This window comes from Bos grunniens, chromosome 10 (genome assembly GCF_055505025.1).
Source record: "Bos grunniens cultivar Pamir isolate PY7600 chromosome 10, Bosgru_T2T1.0, whole genome shotgun sequence".
NCBI lineage: Eukaryota > Metazoa > Chordata > Mammalia > Artiodactyla > Bovidae > Bos > Bos grunniens.
This window is the reverse complement of record NC_141174.1, coordinates 78,450,037-78,468,447: the sequence shown is the minus strand read 5'-3', so window position 1 is coordinate 78,468,447 and position 18,411 is coordinate 78,450,037. Positions and strand designations below refer to the sequence as shown.

The window sequence follows — 18,411 nt, the reverse complement described above, 5'->3', positions numbered from 1 at the left end:
AAAAAAAGCAAAACAAACTTCAAGAGGATTTCCCTGGTGGTACAGTGGATGGGAGTTCACCTGCCAATGCAGGGGACACAGGTTCAATCCCTGGTCTGGGATGGTTCCACATGCCCTGGAGCCACTGAGTCCGGGCACCACAATATGGAGGTTTGCTCTAGAGCCCAAGAGCCGCAACTACTGAGCCCGTGTGCCACAACTACTGAAGCCCACGTGCCCTGGAGCCTGCATGCTGCAACTACTGAAGCCTGTGCTCCTAGAGCCTGTGCTTCACAATAAGAGAAGGCAGGACAGTAAGCCTGTGCACTGCAACCAAGAGCAGCCCCCGCTTAGTGCACCTAGAGAAAGCCCATGTGCAGCAGCAAAGACCCAGAGCAGCCAATTTTTTTTAATTAAAAAAAAAAATCTTTGAAAGCCAAGAGGGTTTACACACTGACACCATTAAAAATTTTTTTATAGTCATCATGCTGTATATTGCACCGCCAGGACTTATTTCTCTTATAACTAGATGTTTCTGTCTTTTGAACATAGTCACCTCTTCCACACCCTACACCCCCAATCTATTCTCTGTATCTATGAAGTCTGGGTGTGTGTGTGTCTGCATGTCTATATGTCTGTGTGTGTGTGTTCCTGTACCTGTGTCTTAGAATCCACATATAAATGATTTCATACAGTATTTGACTTTGTCTGCCTGATTTATTTCACTTAGTATTGTGCCCTCAAGATTCATTCATGTTGTTGTAAATCTATGAAAAATTTTCTTTTTTTATCATGTTTTCTTTATCCATTCATCTGTCAAAGGACACTTGGGTTGTTTCCATGTTTCAGCTGTTGTAGATGAACTGCAATAAACGAGGGGTACAGATATCTTTTTGAGATACTGACTTCAGTCTCTTCAGATGAATAATCAGAGATGGAAATGCTGAATATCATAGTAGAGCTAATTTTAATTTTTTGAGGAACCTCCATACTGTTTGCCATAGAGGCTGCACCAATTTATATTTCCGACAACAGTGGGCAGGGTTCCCTTTCTTCTACATTCTGGTCAAAATTTTTTATTCCCTGTCTTTTTGATAGTAGCCATTCTGGCAGATGTAAAAGGATAGCTCTTTTTGGTTTTGATTTTCATTTCCCTGATGATTAGAGATGTTGAACATCTTCTGATTTACCTTTTGGTCATGACTTGATGGACGTGAGTCTCAGTGAACTCCGGGAGTTGGTGATGGACAGTGACGCCTGGCGTGCTGCGATTCATGGGGTCGCAAAGAGTCGGACACGACTGAGCAACTGATCTGATCTGATGTCTTCTTTGGGAAAATGTTTATTCAGATCATCAGCTTATTTTTAAACAGACTTTTGTTCTAATGATTATACAAGGTATTTATATATTTTGGGTATTAGCCCCTTATCAGATATATGTTTGGGCAATATTTGCTCTCATTCTGTAGGTTTCCTTTTCATTTTGTTGATGGCTTCTTTTGCCATACATAAACTTATTAGTTTGATGTGGTTACACTTGTTTGTTTGTTTGTTTTTTCTCTCTTGTTGTCCTTGCTTTTAGTGTCAAATACAAAAAAACAAAACAAAACAAAACAAAACTGTGGCCAATACTGATGTCAAGGAACTTACCCCCTATGTTTCTTCTGAGCTTTACTGTTGTGGTTCTTATATTCAATTCTATAATCCATTTTGATGAGTTCAATTTCATTCTCTTGCATGTAGCTTTCCATTTCTCATAATACCATTTATTGAAGAGATGTTCCTTTCTTGAGGGTATATTTTTGGCTTCTTTGCCGTGAACTGACTGTGTATACAAGGGTTTATTTCTGGGTTCTCTATTCTGCTCCATTGATCTATGTGTCTTTGTTTAATGCCAAAAAAAAAAAAAAAAACCCACACACTGTTTTTATTACTATAATTTTGTAATATAGTTTGAAATAAGGTCATGTGATGCCTTCAGTTTTGATCTTTCTCTAGTTCACTTTGGCTATTAGTAGTCTATTGTCTCTCATACTATTCTTAGGGTTTATTTATTCTATCTCTGTGAAAAATGTCATTGAATTTTGATAGAGGTTTCATTGAATCTGTAGAATGCTTTGGGTAGTATGGATATTTTAACAATTGATTTTTTTCGGTCTGTAAGAACAAAATATCTTCCCATTAATTTTTGTCTTCAATTTCTATAATCAATGTCTTACAGATTTCAATATACAAACCTATACTTCTTTGCTTAAAGTTATTCTTAGGTATTTTCTTTCTGATGTGATGGAAAAATAATTGTTTTCTTAATATCTCTTTCAGATAGTTCATTATTGGAATGCAGATTAATTTTGTATCCTGCAACTTAGCTGAAGACTAACATCTTGGGGGCATATCTCCCACTGCTAAGCCAGATGATCTGATTGTCTTTTCCCTTTCTCTTTTTGTGTACTCAAAAAGTGTATATTTTAACTGTGGTAGGAAGTCTCTGTGCTGTTTATTTTTGGATGAATAATTTCTAGTGCTTAAACAAGTTAAAAGTTTTTTCTCTGGCATTTTATTGGCATTTTATGGCCTATTAAAAGTACATCTGTCAAAGTTATAGGTAACAGGAGTTATCTTATTCCTTCTATGAATCGATTGGACTAGTAAAGCTGTGGTTGCTACCATGCAATTTAAAATTTTTTTTAAATACTAAATAATTCTTACATGGAACAGTACACAAAATTATGTGCAGACACATTTTCCCCTGGCAATGATGGTAAACAGATATTTAATTTTGCTATATTTTCAATAGCTCTCTCCAAACATTACAGACAAAACTAAAGAGTAACTCCTAGTACTATTCCTATTTTTAAAGTAATAACTACTTTTGAGAAGATTCCATGTACGTCTTTTCAATTTTACTGTTATAGCTATGTATCACAAAACAATATATTATATTATGATTATATTCTGAAATTTCTCATAAGTAGTGTCATGCAGCATATATCATTCTGATGCTTTTTATACTCAGCATTTTATTTTTGTAAGAGTTATCTAAGAAAATAATACAGAGAACTGTTTCTTTGCTTGTATACTTCATGTATTTCGACTTCATATGTAATTCATTATTCGTTCATTCTGTACTTGAATGGTTATACTTCTGCTTACAGGATTGGTGTGACTATCCTTGTAAATGCCTCCTTGCTCAAATGTTGGAATTACTTGAATGTAGATAACAGGAATTGGAATTGCTTGACTTTTAAATATATACATTTTCTACTTTATTAAATAGTTCAGGCAATTTTTCTCTGAAGTTGTTAAATAAATGTTCTTTATGTGGTTGCTTTTCTCCATCTGGAGAAATTTAATAGTCTTCTCCCTCTATTTGGGTCAAAACTTAATGCTATTGGATTTTCACATTTCTGGTTACCTGACAGAAATGAGATAGTAATTTGCTTTAATTTAATTTCCTCTGATTACTGCAGAAGTTGATGTTTTATATGTCCACATGTCTATTTCCTCTTCTTTAAATTGACTTTATGTAAATCATCTTTATTATCTCTTTTCATTTTGAATGTGTTTCTTATTTATTTGTAGAAGCCCCCTATATAAACTTAATTTCTAATGTGTTCTGGTTACATGGTTTACTATGCATCCTACTATGCATTCAATTTTTAATTATGTAGTGGGGCACGCTTGCAGGTTAAAAACTTTCCATCTATTAGGAATTCTCTATAAATTTATATTTGTAATTGTCAAATTACTTTAATGATTATATACTTATTTAGCTTTTCTATTTCTTCTTTAACTATTTTTGATAATATATATATTTTAGAGCATCTATCAGAACACTGAAATATGTGGTCAAGTCTTCTTCTTGTGTCAAGGATTTCTTCAGATAGTAAATCTCTGCCCTTGTTGAGGTCCCCTGTGAAACCTTCTCTGTTCCATATGGAGGCATGTCTCATGAGGGTCTGGAAGCCTTGGTCTGGGTGCTGGACACACCAGGAGGAGGCAGGGCTCTCGAAATACTCATGATAGGGCCTCACCTGTCCTGGGATCCCTTCAAAGGCAGAAACTGGCCCTCAAGACGAGTCACTGTATGGGGCTGTCTCTCCTCCCATAAAATCAACATTAGATCAAGGAGATTGCTGCACACTGAAGAGAATATTCCTCTAAATAGATTCTAAATCTCACAATTATTCTATATCATTGACAATACTTGATATAGTTGTCTTTTTATCTTTAGCCAAAATAATGGGTGTATGCTGCTGCTGCTGCTAAATTGCTTCAGTCATGTCCAACTCTGTGCAACCCCATAGATGGCAGCCCACCAGGCTCCCCTGTCCCTGGGATTCTCCAGGTGAGAATACTGGAGTGGGTTGCCATTTCCTTCTCCAATGCCATGCATGCTAAGTCGCTTCAGTTGTGTTCGACTCTGTGCAACCCCACGGACAGCAGCCTACTAGGCTTCTCTGTCCACGGGATTCTCTAGGCAAGAATACTGGAGTGGGTTGCCCTTAATGGGTGTATAGAGATCTCACTGTGGCATTAACTTGCATTTCCATGATGACTAATGATGTAGAAGAGGGGATTACAAACTTCTTCAATAAAGGGTAGAACAGTAAATATTTTTGTCTTTGTAGGCCATTCATTCTGTTGCAAATACTGAACTCTGCCATTGTTTCATGAAATAAGTTATTGATAATACATAAATAAATAAGCTTTCTTATGTTCCAACAAAATTTATTTACAAAGTAAATGGATGAATGGAATGGTTCATGGGCCATATTTTGTTGACTCCTGATGTAGAGGACTCCATGGCTTCACAGGGTAATTCTCCAAACATTTGAAGAATAGTTAGGTCCCATCCTTCTCAAATTTTTTCTGTAAAATTGAAGGGGATGAAATATTACCAAATTCATTCAGTGAAGCCTTCATTACCCTGATGCCAAAACCAGACAATAAATCTACCAAAAAAAGTCAGTTTCTTAAATGAACATCGATAAAAAAAATCCTCAATAAAATATTAGCAAACTTCAATTCAGCCAGTTCAGCTGCTCAGTCATGCCCAACTCTTTGTGACCCCCATGGACTGAAGCACGCCAGGCTTCCCTGTCCATCACCAGCTTCTGGAGCTTTCTCAAACTCATGTCCATAAAGTCAGTGATGCCATCCAATGATCTCATCCTCTGTTGTCCCCTTCTCTTCCTGCCCTCAATCTTTCCCAGAATCGGGGTCTTTATCAGTGAATCAGTTCTTTGCATCAGGTGGCCCAAGTATTGGAGTTTCAGCTTTAGCATTAGTCCTTCCAATGAATATTCAAGACTAACTTCCTTTAGAACTGAATTAAGTTAGGAAACTTAATTCAACAATTTATGAAAGAATCATATATCATGGCCAAGTGGGATATAGTCTAGGTGTACCAGGATGGTTCAATACTTGCAAATCAATCAACATGATATACATTAATAGCATGAAGGATAAAAACTTATATAATTATCTCAACAGACAAAGAAAAAGTATTTGACAAAATTTAGCATCCATTCATGCTTAAAAGTCAATAAACTTGGTATAATGGGAACACATCTCAAAATAATACAGGCCATTTACAACAAACACACAATTAATATCATATTTGATGGTAAAAACTGAAAGCTTTTCTCCAAGATGAGGAACAAGACAAGGATACCTACTCTCACCATTTCCATTTAACATAGTACTTGAAGTCCTTGTCACATCAGTCATATAGGAAAAAGAAATAGAAGACATCGAAATTGGGATAAAACTATTAAAATGCAAAAAGACAGCCTATCAAACAAGATACTTGCAAATAATTAGTCAATAAGGGGTTAATGTCCAAAATATATAAAGAAATTTATATGCAATATAAAAACTATAAATAATCTGATTTTTAAAAAGGCAGAGGACCTAAATAGACATTTTTCCAAAGAAACATACAGCTGGGCAACAGACACATGAAAAGACATTCAACATCTCTAATCATCAGGTAAATGCAAATCAAAACCCAATAAGATCTCACCTCACCCCAATCAGAACACTATCATCAAAAAGCCAAGAAGTAATGAGTATTGCTGAGGATGTGAAAAAAAAGGGACACTTTGGCACCCTTGCTGGGAAAGTAAACTGGTGCAGCCACTATTTAAAACAGCATAAAGGTTCTTCAAAAATTAAAAATATAAATACTATATCATTCAGCAATTCCATTCCTGGATATCTATCAGAAGAAAACAAAAACACTAATTTGAAAATATATATGTACCATAATATTCACAGAAGCATTATTTCTAATAACCAAGATATGGAAGCAGTCAGTCTTCATCCATATGAATGTTTAGAGAATATGTGTTATATATATATATATACACACACACACACACAGACAATGAAATATTACTTAATCGTAAAAAGGATAAAATATCATATGAGACAACATGGAAAACCTGGAGGGTATTATACTTAGCAAAATAAGTCAGACAGAGAAAGACAAATACTGTATGTTTTCACTTATATATGGATTCTAAAATGCAAAACTAACAGAACAGAAACAGTCTCATAGATATAGGGAATAAACTACCGGTTACTAGAGGGGAAAGGGGTGAATGTAGGAGTGAAATAGGTGAAGCGGATTAAGAGGTACAAAAATTATGTGTATTTTTCCATACTTAAAAAATAAATAAAATTATGTAATGTGCAGTAAGGAAAGGAATCAACCCTGCCAATACCTTAACTGATTTCAGACTTCTTGCATCCAGAATTGAAAGAGGATAAATTTGTTTTAGTTAAACGACCAAGTTCATATTAACCATTGAGCATATATGCATTTTTTTGTTTGCTGTGTCGCCAGGAGTCGGACACAACTGAGCGACTGCACTTTCACTTTTCACTTTAAGGCATTGGAGAAGGAAATGGCAACCCACTCCAGTGTTCTTGCCTGGAGAATACCAGGGACGGGGGAGCCTGGTGGGCTGCCGTCTCTGGGGTCGCACAGAGTCGGACACGACTGAAGCGACTTAGCAGCAGCAGTAGTAGGATGAGATGTATCTGCAGTTGTCTGTTGGGACGCATCATGGTGAGGCAGGTTTGGATGGACATTCTTGGGACAGCCAACTTAGCTGAATAACATCTTCTTGGAGTCACTTTTCTCTTCTTTTAGTTCCTTTCACTTCTCATCTTGAAGTAGAGCATATTGTAACTAAATATTTGTTTTGATAGGGCTTCCCTCGTAGGTCAGTTGGTAAAGAATCCGCCTGGAATGCAGGATACCCCGGTTCCATTCGTGGGTCGGGAAGATCCCCTGGAGAAGGGATAGGCTACCCTCTCCAGTATTCTTGGGCTTGCCTTGTGGTTCAGCTGGTTAAAAATATCCCCTGGAGAAGGGATAGGCTACCCACTCCAGTATTCTGGCCTGGAGAACTCCCTGGGCTCTATTGTCCATGGGGTCACAAAGAGTCAGACCCGACTGAGTGCCTTTCACTTTCTTATCTATTAATAGACTTCTCCTAGCTACAAGTTTGAGACTCTAGCGCAGAAGAAGATACAGATTGAGAGGAAGATAAAGACCAAAGTCTCAAATCTGTAAGGCCAATAAGAAGCACTGCAAATGCCCTGTGGTGGCCTCACAGTGTGACTGTGGCAGAAGGAGGGGCTGAGCCCCACGGAGGGTTTGGGTACAGGCTGCAGGTGCCCGGGGAGCACAGTGCTGCACAGCACAGAAGTAAGTACCTGAGTCTGTGGTCCGCAAAGAGGAAATGTGCAGTGAGCTGCGGCGTTCTTTAGGGACTACAGTGACATTTAATCTTTCTTCCTGCCTTGTTCCTGAAGGAATGTAAATGAGGTGAATGAGGCGGCCCCCGGGCTTCTGAAGATACCACCGCACACTGTCTGCCGAGGTGGAGAAATTACACCACAGTGTAGAGCTGGCTCCCTCCTGTGGAGTCAGGGCTGAGGGACTCTGCTCCACATCCACCTCTCTCACACCTGATGAGAAAGAGACAGATAGTCACAGGTGAGGCTCACTGTAACTCTGAAAAAACCCTGAACGTGTTCCTCCAGCTCCAATCGATGTTGAGAAGGATAGGAAGTGTGCAGGACTCGTCAACTCTTTATACTCTCTCCCTCAACAGTACAGCAGCTGCTCATTCTTCAGATTCCCCTGCAGGGCAGCCCCAACTCACAGCAAACCTGGGCAAACAAAAGACCCAGCACAGTGCCCACAAGGCATCTTCATGATGCCTTAACTTGCTGCTGAGAAATTTTCACCTTAAAATACACAGCTAAACCAATAAGTGGTGTGTCACTTCTTGTCTGGAAATGTTTCTGCTCCTGCAGCCAATCAGCTCACCCAACAAACCCTGCTTGGGTGACGCTCTGTTACAGGAAGCCCCACCTAACAGTCAACTCAACTGAGAACACTGAACTTGAGAAAAGAAATCCTTTCTTTGCAAATTTAAAAAGAAAAGAAAAAATCTAAGATGCCCATAGGAATGAAACATTTGCAATAACACAGGCTGAAACTGTAAGTCCTTTAAGCTACCACATCTCAGGGGTTTGCAGATAGCTCCCCCTACAGTCCTAGTCACCATGTCACTCAGAGCATAGAAGTGCTTGGTCAAATTACTTCAGTGGGCTTTTTCCTCAGGTGAAAGGAAGTTTCACTCTTCCTAAATTCAGATGCAAAACCTTTGATGCCTGAAACAAGATTGTTTCCAGACATGTACTTTGGGAGAAGCTGGAGTCCTTGGTTGGGGTACTGCACATACCAGTAGAGATTAGGTTGAAGAGAAAATGAGTAGTTGCACCTCAGCTCCAGAGGGGCTCCTTCAGAGACAGTGATGTTGCCATTGGGCTGGGTCACTGACTGGGCTCCTGAACCATTAATATTGAATCAGAGAACTCAGCTAAACAAAAGTCTCTATTCAAAGTCAAACCAGAACAATGTTCCATGTGTGGACAAGAGAGTAAAATGGAACAGTACTCACTCAGCAGCAGGAGTGCCTCAAGCATCAAGGTGAACACCAAGGTCATGGTGGAGCAGTGAAGAGGCAGTGAGCTGCTTTCTGGGTGATTCCCCACAGACAGGAGTCTCATGACTGGGGGACTTGAATCCAAGTTGCTCTGCGGTTGAGGACGAATGACAGGTGACATTGATTTCTTCTTCTGATAGAGACTGTAGAGGGAGCTAGGAAGAGAGGCTGTCTTAAAACTTCTGTCTCTAGTGTCTGAGATGCTTTACATACCATTGTGTAAAAAATGGTGTCAGGATATCTCTTTAAATTGTAAGGAAGGAAGGTTTTTTTGACCTTATTCTGATCTTTCCCAATTTTCACAACAGTGCCGTCCAAGGGCCAGATAGAGAAATAAAGAGAGATTCACAATTTTTGTTCACCCTCTTGCTGGCTTTGTATGGTTGAATTTTAAAGCATTATAATTATGTACAGAGCATAATTTATGTTTTGTAGGCTCTGAAACTTTCAAAATTGCACTTTCTATAGCAGCACAAAATTATGGATAAAAATGAAATACAAAATAATGTTTAGAATGAGAAATAAAATCATAATGAATTATAAATTTTAGAAAGCAAATTCCACAGACAGCATAAATCTAGAAAACTGAGTCATATTTTAGTACTTATTTCCATGACACACTGCTATAATACTTTTTGTTTCTATGCTTTTTGTCTTTATACTTTTTATGCTTTTCTTCATATGACAATAAATTTGTAAAAGCTTTAATACAGAGAAAAGAAAGATAATCATTAGTTGAAATTTGCTTTCTTAAAAAATTCAAAGTGCATTTTGAAAATGGATGAAAATTTATAGGATTATGGCCAAAATTTGGAAACTGTCTATCACAGTACTATGTGCTACAAGATTTCATTACATTCCAAATTTTCTTATAACAAATCCTAAATACTATCAACTGATCACACCAATTAACAAGTTTATTTTCTATGTTAGTTTCCTATTTATGAGTGACAAATTACCAAGAACTTTTGTGATGGAACAACATCTGTTTATATCACAGGTTCTATAAGTCAGAAATCAGCACACAGTTAAGCTGAACTCACAAGGTTGCCATCAAGGAGTCAACTAAGACTGCCTGGGGCATGGGGTCCTCTTCCAGACTCAGTGGTTGCTGGTAGAATTCATTTCCTTGTGGCTGTAGCACTCATGGCAACTTGTTTCCTCAAGACAAGGAGGATGTCTCTGATCACAGGAAAAGTTTAAGCTCTTTTTTAAAGAGCTCACTTGATTAGATTAGGCCCACCTAGGACAATCTCCTTTTGATTCATTCAAGGTCATACTGATTAGAGACTTTAATTACACCTACAAATTTCTTTTATGTGTGTGTGTGTGTGTGTGCTCAGTCCCTCAGACTCTTTGCAACCCCATGGACTGTAGCCCACCAGGCTTCTCTGTCCATGGAATTTTCCAGGCAAGAATACTGGAGTGGGTTGCCATTTCCTCCTCCAAGGGATCTTCCCAATCCTGGGATCAAACCCACATCTCTTGCATCAGCAGACAGATTCTTCACCACTACAGTACCTGGGGAACCTTGGTATCATCTACCTACTGTAGTTGTTAATGCCCTCATTGGACTGGCATGCTATGAGTTTCACTTTATTCTCATAAATGTAAAACATTGTGACCAGTCAGTAAGAAGTTAATATGAACAATAATAAATATGATCAGACGAGGCCATTTTCATACCAAAGGAAGAACATAAGCAAACTCGTCTTCCAATGGAGAGAGTGGAATGCACAGATAGTCCACAGAGTGGAATGCAACAGCGTGCAAGGAAACTATAAGAACATATTGGAACCAGTTAGGGAGGTGTTACATGCTCTTAAAACACTAAAAGTTCTGGCAATAGACTCTCATGCCTTTTGGAAACAAAGACTTGTTAATGAATCATTACCAAAGGAACAGCAGTACAGTGTAATGTAAGGTAATGAGCATTAGCGTCAAACAGATTTTTGTTTGAAATCTGTCTCTGATGCTTAGCCTGTGAGATTTTGATGACAAGCATTTATATACTGAAGCGACTGTGAGCTGCATAAATTCCACTAGGTAAAAATTATATACATTCTTAATTCAAATTCACTCTTGCAGATGCTAAATAAGCCTGCGGCTCACTCCATCACCACCTGACAGACTAGGATTATAGTAGAGTGGACGTTGGGGTTTAACTGGCAAGGATCTTAACTCATTAAGATATCTTATTTTTTGAAACATTTATAAAATGTGGCTAGGGCCCTATGCATCTTGGAAATGACATGTTTAAGTAAGGGGCACTGAAGTTTAAGCTTTATTTTAAAATTAAATACTAAAAGCATTAGTTGCTCAGTGGTGTTTGACTCTTTGTGACCCCATGACCTGTAGCCTGCCAGGCTTCTCTGTCCATGGGATTCTCCAAGCTAAAATACTTGAGTGGGTTACCATTCCCTTCTCCAAGGTATGTTCCTGACCCAGGGATTGAACCCAGTTCTCCCAAATTGTAGGCAGATTCTTTACTGTCTGAGCTTTATAAGAAACATCTTATTTAATACAACAATGTCTTGTGTTACTCATTTTTACCCTCCATTTTACAGATGGTAAACCTAGCTTCAAAGAATTTAAATTACACAGGATTGCAGTATTTTTAAGTGACAGGGTAGTGATTCGAATCTAGATCATCTCCAGAGACCAGTCTTATGTGCACTCCACTAAGACTGTTTGCATGATAATTGAAGCAATATGAGCAGATGAAATTTTCAAAGAATAGTATGCAGATTGAGAGGAAAAGAGGGCCTAAGCAGCAGGAATGCTCTTGATGTGGGATGGGTAAAGAAGAATAGATCTTGCAAAGGATCTCCCAAAAGTTAAAGTTTAAGGTTGGGGTACTGTGTGCCAGGAACACAAAGGTCCCCAGAAAGAGTGGCAAGCACTGCAGAGAGTGGCTGCTCGAATGTGGTCTGTAGGTAGGTATCATTCGCGTCACCAGGGAGCTACTCTGACTTCAGAATCTCAGGCCCAACCCAAAATTCCTAAGTCAGAATCTGCATTTTAATAATATTCCTGTACATATTAAAATTTGAGAAATACTTGTCTAGATGAAGGAGGTTAAAAACGTCTTTTAGATTTAACAATAAAGAGATCATTGGTGATTTTTAAGAAAACAGATTTTAGAAAATATTGGGAGAAAAAACAGAAGTGTATGGAGTGAAAAAGATGTGACAGCGTGTAAGCAGTTATATGATTAGGGCTTTTAAACAATAGCCAGGGAATAAAAGATAGATTGGTTGCAGGAGAGGCATGTATGGGGTTTAGAGGAATATGAAATATTTTTTCTAAGATAAGAAATCTTGAATTTTTTAAATGAGTCCTAAAAAATCAGACCATAGAATTTGGATGGTCAGTTGCCATAGAAACCAGAAAGAATGGTGTCGGTGAAGTGTTTAGGCAAAGAGGTACTATTTCAAAGTAAAAGAGATACCTGTTTTATTATTATGGGAGGGAAGGTGAATAACAAGTATAAAAGCAGAATGTTTTATGAGATCCAGAAAGTTGAAGATTCATTTAAATATACTGAAATGGAGCTGGGCTCTATGGTCCTTGCCTTCCATGTCCTCAGCCTGCCCTTGTCTGTGGAAAAACTTTAGCCAAAGAAGAAGCTTAATCAGACATCCCCCATAAAGTCACATGCAAAGAGAACTGACCCCACTCTTTCAGCAAAGAGAAACTGAAAATTTCTGAGAACTTTCAGAAATCAGTTTCCTCATTGTGGACTGCTGCTATTCAACTTGAGAGAGATTGGGATGGCAACCCATGGGAGGAAAAGCACTTTGGTTAGAAAATTTTTATATAAAATTTCAATTAAAAAATTTAAAACTTTTAAATGGAAAGAAACAAAAAATCTTTCTTAGCTTTGCTTAATGGTGGAACTATTATTATTTTGTCTTGCTTGACTGTTTTCCTCTCCTTCTGCATTTTTTTCTGATTAAGTTTATTCTTTGGAATTCAGGGAAAGCCCAAGAGGCTAATGGTTTTCTACGCACAAGAAGCAACAGAGGGTGGATATTGGGAGTCATTTTCAGAAAGACACTATAGAATCCTGCTGGGTTTCATATTATCTGTGTATGTGTGTGTGTGTGTGTGTGTGTGGTCTCTTGTGTGCCAAGCATGGTTCAGGTCTGGAGGATGTAGTAGTAAAGAGAGGTTAAATGCCTACGGTTCAGTAGGAAGAGAGAAAAATTAAATGAATGTTTTTTTTTTTTAAGAAAAATTATTTTAAAGAGTAATAAGTACTATAAACAAAATACAATACTGTATTGAGACAGAGTTACTCTTGGGGTGAGGAAGGGCATCTGCTCTAAGCAGGATATGGAGGGGAGGCTCTGCTCTGATACTTACTATGCAACACCAGGAAAAATATTGGACCCCCTTCAAGTTCAATTTCCTTTCCTGTAAGTACTCAGTGTCTTTCTGCTGGGCACTGGATTAAGCACTGGCACTTATTATCTTATTCACTTCTCATGAAAACTCTGCATGGTAGAGTCTATCAATATCCTATCAATACTGATATTCTATCAATATCTAACATTGTAGGTATGAGAAAACTAAAGCAAAAAATCATTAAGTCATTTCCCCAAGATACTCAACTAATGAGTGGTAGATCTAGAAATACAAACCAAGTCTTTGGTCTCAAGCACTTTGTAACATTGCCTCCCTAAAGGTGAATTGATCCAACCTTGAAGTGTTCCAATAAGAATTAAGTAGGAACAAACATTCTAATCACCCAATATAATACCTTCCCTAACTTCTATATTCAGTCAGCTGCAGCAATGAGCAAAATCCTGGGGGTGGGGTTGGGAGACAAAATCTGAAATTGCAGAATAATCTAACCATGAGATAAAGTTCAATATTTTTCTGAGATATGTATGAGTGCATGTGTGCTCATTCGTGACCGACTGTTTGCAACCTATGGACTATGGCCTGCCAGGCTCTTCTGTTCATGGGATTTTCCAGCAACAATATTTAAGCAGGTTGCTATTTCCTACTCCAGGGTATATTGTCACCCTGCTTATTTAACTTATATATGCAGAGTACATCATGAGAAACACTGGACTGGAGGAAGCACAAGCTGGAATCAAGATTGCCAGGAGAAATATCAATAACCTCAGATATGCAGATGACAACACCCTTATGGCAGAAAGTGGAGAGGAACTAAAAAGCTTCTTGATGAAAGTGAAAGAGGAGAGTGAAAAAGTTGGCTTAAAGCTCAACATTCATAAAACTAAGATCATGGCATCTGATTCCATCACTTCATGGCAAATAGATGGGGAAACAGTGGAAACAGTGGCTGACTTTATTTTTCTGGGCTCCAAAATCACTACAGATGGTGACTGCAGCCATGAAATTAAAAGACGCTTACTCCTTGGAAGGAAAGTTATGACCAACCTAGATAGCATATTCAAAAGCAGAGACATTACTTTGCCAACAAAGGTCCGTCAAGGCTATGGTTTTCCCAGTGGTCATGTATGGATGTGAGAGTTGGACTATAAAGAAAGCTGAGTGCCGAAGAACTGATGCTTTTGAACTGTGGTGTTGGAGAAGACTCTTGAGAGTCCTTTGTACTGCAAGGAGATACAACCAGTCCATCCTAAAGGAAACCAGTCCTGGGTGTTCATTGGAAGGACTGATGTTGAAGCTGAAACTCCAATACTTTGGGCACCTGATGCGAAGAGCTGACTCATTTGAAAAGACCCTGATGCTGGGAAAGATTGAGGGCAGGAGGGGAAGTGGCCGACAGATGATGAGATGGTTGGATGGCATCACTGACTCGATAGACATGGGTTTGGGTGGATTTGGGGAGTTGGTGTTGGACAGGGAGGCCTGGCATGTTGCAGTTCATGGGGTCACAAAGAGTCAGACATGACTGAGCGACTGAACTGAACGGAACTCCAGGGGATCTTCCATACCCAAGGATCAAACCGGCATCTTTTGTGATTCCTGCATTGCCGGACGGGTTCTTTACCAGCTCAGCCACCAGGGGAGCCCTTTCTGATGTATATGTAGTAGGTTACCTGGCAGATTTCATGTCTTATCATAAGTATCCATGGTCTATCATGTTCTTATTACTATTAATGTGAAATTAATTCATTAGGGTTTTATTTTGAGAGATTGGGTGCCATAATATAAACTGGAATGAGTATACCAAGCAGTGTTTTCTGCAATTGTTTATTTTTTCCCATTATTGACTCTTGCTCCCACTTTGCTAGATATTTCTATACTACAAGAAAAGACAGAGCAGTACATACAATTTTACTTGCCAGAGAAGAAACTCCCAACTTGTGCAGCAATTCCAAGCTTTCTTTTCAAGGTATTCTCTTACTCTCCAGCCATAATCTGGCCATGTGCTGTATTTGTCATTTGAAGTCAATCACTTTCACATCTGGTAGGCAAGAAGAAAAAAAACCAGCCAGTTTTGTTGAAACCTCTTTCTCCCCATTTCTGCACAAGGAAGTTTACTGAATGGTTCAGCAATGACAGTTCCTATTGTGATTACGCTTTTGCTGGCCAAATTCTTGGTTTCTCTGCCCACCAAAGCCAAATAAAAAGGACAGGGACAGAATTTGGAGGAAGTAGAAAGGTGGCTTTAAGAAGGCTGGAGTAGGTTGCCATTCCCTTCTCTAGGGGAGCTTCCTGACCCAAGGATCAAACCTGTGGATTCTTTACCATCTGAGCCATAGGCGAGGGCTCACAATCAGGAGTCAAGGTGATAATAGGATCTTGATTTCTTCCTCATGCATTGTTTCAAAGATAGTCATAGCCTGGCATCTGTAACCCAGCAATTGACTCTGGCAGTCAGGTGGCTCTGTGGCCTTCTTTCTGTTATGTAACTACAAAGGGAAGGGTGTTGTAAGGGAAAACACTAGATAGGAGATGTATTTAGCATAGAGACAAAGGAGACAGGGTGAATTGCAGCTCCTGCAGAGTTAGGGAGCAGTAAAGCAAACTTACAGATATGCAGAGTTAGGAGCAGTTAAGGCAAAACAAAACAAAACAAAAACAACTAGTAATGTTCACACCTTTCCCTATTGAGACTTCAGGAAATCTCTATCAGGGCTTCCCTGGTAGCTCAGTTGGTAAAGAATCCACCTGCAATGTAGGAGACCCCGGTTCACCTCCTGGGTTGGGAAGATCTGCTGGAGAGGAGACAGGCTACCTATTCCAGTATTCTGCTCTGGAGAATATATATATATATATACATATACATACATATATATATATATATATGTATTCCATGGGGTTGCAAAGAGTCAGACATGACTGAGCAACTTTCACTTCACTTCAGGAATGTTCAGGCCTGCTCACTGTTCTTTTTATCTTCTTTTGTCCCAGGAAAGGGAAAGAAAAAAAACTCATTTCTATTTTTTCCTTTTCACTGCAGCAGGCTTCCTTGCAGTTTAACCCATGATCACTGGAGGGGAGCAGATATGCCAGTGTAAGCATCATAAGATATTTGAGCAGGACACCAGCTGGCAGAGCTTTAGCTTTCACTCTTGATTCATGCGGTGTGTTACAGCCTGATTCTCAAAGGAAAAAAAAAAAATAGAAAGATTTAGATAAAGGATTCATTTTCATGTTCATAAGAAGCTAGTTTGAAAGTATTACTTGTTTGCTTCCTTTTAACACTTTAAAAATGCTTTCCCCTGGTGACTTCTATTGCATCTGATATGAAATCAAGCATCATTCTTAATGATATTTCCCAGAATACAGTATATCAATTTCCCCTATTTATTGGCAAGATTATTTCCACTTAAATAGACCATAGGATTTGCCTTCAATACCCTTTGAACTTCTGTCAAAACCACAGTGGTGGGCTTACAGAATGTCTTATTCACCTTATGACTTTCCACATAGCATTGCTCCTGTGTAAGGAGCTTGTTTTATAGAAAGTGAAGTATGGCAGTGAGTGAAGGTGCTTGTTATGAGCAAAATTGTTATGGAATGGGTAATGGAAAAGGTAGTTATAAATACTACCAACAATAATGTGGTCATTTGCAGTAACAAAAACTGTAATAGTCAGCAATGGAGTATTTCCTGCCATATCAGTAAACAAGGATGTCACAGTCATCAGCAACTGCAGCCCAGTGTGAGCTCCTGAGCCTAAGGGCACCCAGGAAGGAGAAGAATATCTGTGATCTAACAACCATCAGAACTGCAGTCACTCCCTACCATGAGACTAAAGGAGTTCAGGATGTAAGAAACACAGATACTGGACCCAAGATAGCTGAGGTGAATAGTAAAAGAATGACTTCAGTGAGCCTGGACTCTTGCATCTTCCCATGCATAGAAGTGTGCTAGACTCCTTAACTTGTGCTTAGTTGCTCAGTCATGTCCGACTCTTTGCAACACCATGGACTGTAGACTGCCAGGCTCTTCTGTCCATGGGGATTCTCTGGGCAAGAATACTGGAGTGGATTGCCATGCCTCCTCCAGGGGATCTTCCCAACCCAGGGATCAACCCAGGTCTCCTGCATTGCAAGCGGATTCTTGACTGTCTGAGCCACCAGGGAAGTCCATCCTTAACTTGAGATATCCGTTTTTCTTTAATTAACAATAATCTTTTGATGTTCCGACTACCTGCACTTTAAACTTCTATACAACCGGCTCCTCTGCTCACTTCCTTGGAGTAGTTCTTTCAGGTTTACTTGAGATGCTATCTCCCAGGCTTGAAGTCCTAAGAATTCCCACCAGATAAAACATAACTCTCAACTTCTGGTTGTGAATATTTTTAAAGTTGACAGTAGTTATGACAATCTCTTTTTCTGTTTGATATGAATATATTTATGCATTTAGTAACCATTTTTAAATCTCTCCCCCACTTGCCTGCCTATGGAAACATATGATGTGCAAAATATAAGTTAATCTTGTATCTGATTGTATCTCAGTAGTTAGGATGCAGGATCCAATGGGACAATGTGGGTGTCCCATTGAGTGGGACAACACTCAAAAATGGATAAGTGAACTTGATATTCCTTGAAGAGGGTGTGGCAACCCACTCCAGTATTCTTGCCTGGAGAATCCCATGGACAGGGGAGCCTGGTGGGCTACAGTACATAGGGTCATGAAAAGTCAGATGTGGCTGAAGCAACTTAGTACGCATGCACAAACCTGGTATACTCTTTTAAGGAGAAGGTTACATTGATTATGGTAGAATGGGGAATAATTGCATCATATTAACAAGAAGCATAGTTTTGACATTTTCTTTATTTGAAAGCGTGTTGTTAAAAGAAGTATAGATGGATGACCAGTTGACATAGAAGGTACTGGAATAGCTTCATAGTGTCTCTACTAGCTGGAAATCTATGACTCAGAATTTGTTTCTCTGTATTGTTCTGGGTTAGGGTTGGCCATAAAAAAGATTGTGCAAGGTTTA

At 38.9% G+C, this 18,411-nt stretch overlaps 1 long non-coding RNA gene across 1 annotated transcript; it reads right to left on the bottom strand.

The window, feature by feature from the left end:
- Positions 1–4,714: 4,714 nt before the first annotated feature.
- LOC147365053 (uncharacterized) lies at positions 4,715–10,193 on the bottom strand. Its single transcript, XR_015133564.1, has 3 exons — positions 10,055–10,193; positions 8,967–9,166; positions 4,715–4,851 (listed from the first exon to the last, which is right to left on the bottom strand). It is a non-coding gene; the product is annotated as an uncharacterized LOC147365053 (long non-coding RNA).
- Positions 10,194–18,411: the final 8,218 nt, after the last annotated feature.